A 7,063-nucleotide genomic window follows, 5' to 3' on the forward strand; every position below is an offset into this window, starting at 1 on the left:
TATTTTTAGGTTATCATTATCATTAGAAATAATATTTCTATACGGGTAATATTTTTCAAAATTTTTCACAAATCTCCGATGCGATTTTAAGTAAAAATTGTCTCAAGTAAATGTATTTAAGTAAATAAATTCTTTATTTTCAATCTCTATTTTATATCATGAAATTCATGATAAAATAAATCTTATTTTAAATTTTCAATTAGGTTTATAGGCATTAAATTGAACTAACAATTTTTAGCTCGGTTTGATTTCGTCTTACATTAACACCAATTGAAGTTTTTAAGGAAACTTTAGCCATAATACATGTTGAATTTTAAGTCAATATAGGATGAATGTGCTATCTTTCTTTTTCCCAATTTTAATATTATATTTCATATTAATTAATCAATTAGTTGAATTCTTAACTTTTGGCCACGATTGAGACCAACCTTATCAAAATCAAGGTATGAAAGGGAAGAAAATTAAGTACCGTTTACTTTTGGCCACGGTTGCGACCACCCTTATCACAATCGAGGTATGGAAGGAACGTTAAAAGCAAAAAAAATAAAAATAAGCGTGTATAAGTTTAAAGTAACGATTGCGTCCACCCATGGCATTGTCGGTACCTCTTAAGCGAACACAAAACAATAAAAATACGTATAAGGTTACGATCAAGACCATCCTTATCTCGGGCGTAACCAAGTAAATAAATTAATCCTAAGTACTTATTTTAATTTAATATATCTTATATATTAGTTTAGGTTGGGAAAGGAAATTTTGTGCTTTGAAATGCCTTGAGACGAAAGACTCAATAACATGCGTGCTTACATTGTCCCGAATGCTTCAATTCAAAATTGGAAATACAAGACGAATGATATATCGTATTTATACTAAGTTAGTTTGATGTTTTGCGTATAAATTTGCCATGCGAAGTTAGTCTTTTCGGCTTAAATAATTCAAAAGGTAATACCAAGATATATGTTTTATTTTCATAAAGAGATTAGTTAAAGAAATAATTCAGTGAAATTTTGCTCGGGACTAGCAAAAGATTAAGTGTGGAGATTTGTTAAGCCCAAAATATACCTAATATATCATCAATAATTACATCAATATTGCTACGAATTTATGCTATTTATAACTGTTAGGAAGCTTTTACTCTCGAATATGTTTCTTTCTTGTAAGGTACATAAATATTTGGTAAAATCCAAATAGGAACGAAAAGAGCTCAAAAATAGAAGAAAAACCCTACAAAAGGAGTCAAAAACGACAAAGATCAATTACACCAAAACGAGGACAAAGACGAAGTCAGAAACAGAGAAAAATGTAAATTCTCGGCAGAGAATCCAAAATTCTCGGTAGAGAATTTGGGGCCGCGAGCGAGAATCCCAAATTCTCGGTCGCGACACGCCCTTTCGTCCGAAGGCTGAAAAATCAGTTCCTCATTCTCGGCAGAGAATTTCCATTCTCGGTAAGAGCAGAAATTCTGCCAAGTACAATGAACACATGTTAAAATCCAAGAAACGCGTTCGTTCGGGTGGATAAAGACGTCCTTTCACAACGGACACGATCCTTCACAACGGACACGACACTTCAATCACGACTCTTCAACATCTATAAATAAAGTATTGATTTGAGAGTTGAAACATGAATAATGAGAGAGTTAGAAGAGAAGATTAGTGCAGAGTTTATGCAGAAACTCTGACTCAGAAATGAGTCAGAGATTAGATTTCATTTTTGTACAAAACAATATGATGTACACACATTGTTTACATAATAATAACAAGTTTAGTAGCGTTTAGACATTGTTCCAGTTTAGTTTTCATTTTGGTAGTAGACCGACCCAGTCTCTATTATGAAGATTCAACGAGAAGATTGAGTAGAGGATCCGCCCCTGAGCCTGACAAACTCTAACGAAACCCAAGGAAAGGATTGATCATCCCGTTCACTTGCAAGCCGTCGAATGTTTCCATGCTCCATGTTCTCTGTAAACTTGTATCAATTTATATTTCATCTAATAAAGTCCGTTCTATTCGATAGATTTTTATGCAGCACTTATGGTAACCAATCCACTAAAGTGACTGCTGGTGTTTTCATTAAAACGTATTTAATCCAAAATCTTTACAAGGAAACTTTGTTGAACACTTAGGCAAATTATTATCTCGAAAGAGTTTTAATTTGATTAAGGGCAACTATCCCGAAAGAGTTTTGTCATGTTCAAAGCCAATTAATTAGAGGTTCCATCATTTATTTCATCTTTATAATTCGTATAAAGTTTAAAGTTGTTTTCGTTGCTTAATGCAAACGAATACATTCGTTTACTTTTCTAAAAAGTACTAAAAGTTCCTATCTTGCAAATTCATTCTTAAAATCAGAATATTTTCTAACGTTTTCATAATCTAATCTAATTCTCATTCTAGCAATTTCAAAACCAAAACTGATTAAACGATTTTCCCATATTATAAACCTTAAAGTAAATTTAACCGATTGTAAATAAGTTTTGTTAAAAAACATTCCCTGTGGGATCGATATCTTTTATTACTACAAGCGTATACCGTGCACTTGCGGAAATCGCTCAACAGCTTGTCAATTCCTACGGTTTCCGGTTTGTCACTTTCGGTAAGGCAACACCTATATGAATCCCTAAAGATAGCCCGAATGGCGTCGGAAATCGCGTTCTCCTACACAATAATCAATTACGAATATCAAAACAAGTAACAAACATCAACACATATATAGAAAAGAAGATTATGAATCATAAATTATAAATATGGAGAATGTAAATATGAATTACAACCAAGCCTAGTACATAGGATGAGTTCAAGCTAATTAGCAAGTGTAAAGGGAAGAATCCACCCTCGGAACTAGCTAACCGGACTCAAAGCCGTCTCTTAGGACTTGGATGGTGGAGCTTTCGAGCTTGGTGCACGGAGATGGAGCGAAACTTTGATGGAATGCCGGAATCAACGAACAAGCTCTCAAGGTGGAAGAGTTTGGCTATATAAAGCCTAAAAACAAAATCTAAACTACAAATGACAAGAATTTAATCTCAAGAATGTGTATATTACAAGGTGTCTAAGGTGTTATATCTTCAAATGAGTGCTAGTCACTCTTATTTATACACATCAAGCTAGGGGTAAGATTGTAATTCCACAAGGTGCAAGCATGGAGGAGCATGATTTTGTGCAGAATTCCCATAATACGCCTCGCGTAGGGTGTGGAACGCCTCGCGTGTTTGCCCATTCCGTCAGAAATCTCCTGCATGTGGACCAATTCCAGATTTTGTTGTCTCAAACACGCCCCGCGTAGACTGGATGCGCCTCGCGTGTTTGAGTTTCTGAGATTTTATTGCTTGAATTGGGTCTTTTACGCCGTGCGTAGCTGAAGCACGCCATGCGTAAATGAGTCTCTGAGCTTTTTTCATTGAAGAACTTCCTTACACGCCCCGCGTATGGGTAGTTGACTCAGGGAGACCATGCAGTCTGACTTTCAGGATTAGGCTAATCATTTCTGACACATGTTCCACGCCGCGCGTATGGTGGTACATGTTGGTCCCTTGTAAGGTTGCAAATATAGTTCCAAGGGGGGGTTAGGAACTATTTTACCTTTTTAAAATAATTTGGGCAGATTTCTTTCTTTAAGAAAAGTTTATAAAACAGCGGCACTTAACACTCAGCAAGACACTGGCTTAGTCAACTAGTGACTAGGACAGCTTCGTTGCTTAGGTCAGGAAATAGCACTTAGAGTCTATTCCTGAACCTGCTCGTTTGTAGCGCACAACTCAGCTTGACCTCTTTTACTTGGTCAGTTTTAGTTTGTTTTAAGCAAGCAATATAAATAAGGAGTTAAGGTTTAAGAAAACTTCACTCAGCAGATTTATCCAGGTTCGGCTTCTTCTAAGCCTACGTCCTGTCCCCGGAACACTTCCGAGATTTCAAATCCTCTACTGAGCTCTTTAAAGGTAGAGCCTCAAACCTTTTACAATATCAGCAATTGAGTATGACAAGAGTACCTTCCTCTATACTTCTACTCAATCCTAATCTCTCCGCTGAGTACTTAAAACCGAGTACCCAGCCTCTCCTTTCTACTTCTAGAAATGATAAAGATTTTGTCCTAAACAACAATTGCTAGAACACCTTAGATGATTGAAAACCAATCACTCTAGACTTTTACACAAATGAATAGACTTTGTAGTGTAAGAACTTTGCTTTGCTTTTGATGGAGAACTTTTGTATACGTTTGGTCAGCGTAGCGGCTCTTGCTCAAAGTTCTCTGAAGAATGTGGATTCTGAATGCTCTATTTATAGAGAGCTATGAGAGCTTCTGGTTATTTCGAATTTCGAAATAACCGTTGGAGACAAACGGCTACAGGTCGCTTTCACTGAGTCTGCCAGCAGTTCTCGTTAGCCAATTAGATTCCAGCGTCTTCTGTTCTTCGGTCAGTGAGTCAGTATGTTCCACCATTTTGGGTAATGTCAACCAGACAGCTTGTTGTGTCTTCTGACCTTTACCTAATGAGGAAATACTTTGTCTGGAAGCTGTCTTATGGTCAGTAGCTGTCCTGCACGTTTTGTCGAGACAGCTCAGCAGCTTCATACCGAAGTTGTCTACGTGGATCTTCTCGATCTTTCTTTACTCAACATGCGTTTCATCACTTCAACGGCGACATTTTGGAGATACGCGGGCTGAGTGGTGTTTTGGCTCGTTTGACTTGGGCCTTGATTTCCATATAGGGCTTGAGCCTTATGATCTTTATGTCTTATGATAAATTATAAACTCAACATTGAACAAACACATTAGTAACACTAAATCAAAGCATTTAAACTTAGTGTGTTGTAGAATATTTACTTTGACTTAATTAATTTTGTCAAATCAAAATCTTGTGGAAAGGTGTTTCAACAAACTCCCCCATTTTGATGTTGGCAAAACTAATCAGCAAGGAACTCAGTATGAGCTCCCCCATGATAGTTGACCTTTTTAATTAAGTGAACTCCCCCGTGAGGGTTGAGCTACTGACTTAGTTTTACTCAAAACATTTAAAGGTTTAAATGAGTAAGTCTAAGGTCAGTTTTCAGATATAGGTCAGCTATATCAACATATTCTATTTACTCAGTATTAAGCGGAAGGTTTAGTCATATAGAGCGCGCTGAGTAATTTGTTGTTCAATGAGTTCTTATCAGAATGTTTTATAAACACATAGGTCAATGTCAAACATGTTATCAGCATATCATTTAGTCAATAAATGTTACAAGTATTAAACATAGCTGATTTAATTGAAGATACATAATGACTCAGTACTTAATAACATATATCATAACTCAGGATTTGAATAAGAGATGCAAATATGATATATAGATAGAAGTCAGTAATTACACAGCAAAATTTTTATAGATAAGGCAAATAGAATTAGATTACAAGTGACTCAGTCTAAAACTGGGCTAGCCTATCTATTTCTTTTTCTTGTGTTGCGATGACTGACTTCGCTCATGCTGAGCTCTAGCTGCATGTTCTTTCTCCCCCGTTTTGTCAACTTCAGGGAGTCTGAAAGCATCAGTTAATACAGCGCGAGTCAGTTCTTGGGATAGCTCCTTAAGCTTCTCAGCGCTTTCATTTACGCCATAAAAAATGGCAACTCCATCAACTGATACCTCATCGGGTACTTTGAGATCAGCAGCACTGAGCATATTTACACTGAACGCTTGAGCTTTGCCTTGCCAAATAAGAGCTTCAGTAAGGCCAACAAAGATTTGGTGGAAGGTTTTTAAGAGAGCTGTGTCGTAATACTGACGTTGAATGTTGTTATGACGAATGTGGTTGAAAGTTTGTTGTGCGAGAGTCATCATCTCGTTCTGCTTCATTGCGTCAGTATCCATCTCTTGCTTATTCAGATTAAGCAACCTTATAGCCTCACCAATTTGCTCTACTGAGCACTGACTGTACGACACCATTTGCTCGTTGGTCTTAAGTTGCTCAGTATGAAGCTGAGCAAAGAGCATTTTGATTTCAGATGAAGTGGCATAGTCTGTGTTCACAGCTGATAATTTCTGGACTTGTTGATGGAGAGAGTTCAGCTGTTGCACGGTTGTCAGCTGGATCTCAGCCAACTTGGCAATTGAATCCTGCTTAGCTTGCTGTGCTTGGAAGGATATGACGACATTCAGCAGATCCTTGAGTCCCTTAACTTCAGTGAGAAGCTGAGTGACTTGGGAGAGCTGGGTGGTCTCAAGAATTGAAGATCCAGCAGCAGGAGAAGTGGAATGTTGAAGGTCTCTGATTAATGCTTGCACTGAGTCAATGATCTTTTTGCCGAACTCAGTGGCATTCAGATGGCTTTGTGAACCTGCAGGGACATCAGTATGACCGGAAGGAGGAGGAGTGAAAGGAGTAACCTGGTCAGTGACTGGAATAGTATGCTTAATCTGCACTTGAGTTGTAGGAATAGTTGATTGATCGGCAGAGAGTTGAGTTGGAGAAGTTGTAATGCGAATACTGTATGTGCTGACGGCAGAGGCGTGTGGAGTCAGTACCATGCTTGAGGAAATAGCATGAACAGTAGATGGGTCAACCTGACTGTTTGATGTTGCAGAAGCATTGGGGTCGGCATGTTCCTGTTGAGAAGAAACAGAGGCTTGTTTTTCTAATGGCGCCGATGTAGTGGAAGTGGATTGGCGTTTGAAAAACTTAAGTTTGACGGTAGAAGGGTCCTTAGTTGTCTTTGAGACGACAAAGTCAGGAAGAGTTGGTAGGTGCACAGGAGGTTCACTGACTAGCTTCTCACTGGCCTTGACCAACTTTCGCCTTCTACGAGGTGGAGTGACAGTATGATCAGGTTCTCCTGAGTGAGAAGGGGAAGATTCTTATTGCTCAGTATGAGGCTGGTCAGCTTGCTCTTCAGCTGGATCAACAGTGTGTTGGTCGAGTACTTGCTCAACTCCAGTGGCCAACTCAGTATCGGCATGCTCAACCTCAATCTCACTGGTCGTTTCCTCAGAGTCCTCAGCGTCATCCTGACCGCTGGCTTCTTCTTCTTCTTCTTCTTCGATACTGTCACCGTCAAGTTCTTCCTCAACTTGAGAGATGAAGTGAT

Source organism: Euphorbia lathyris, chromosome 4 (assembly GCF_963576675.1).
Source record: "Euphorbia lathyris chromosome 4, ddEupLath1.1, whole genome shotgun sequence".
Classification (NCBI taxonomy): Eukaryota; Viridiplantae; Streptophyta; class Magnoliopsida; order Malpighiales; family Euphorbiaceae; genus Euphorbia; species Euphorbia lathyris.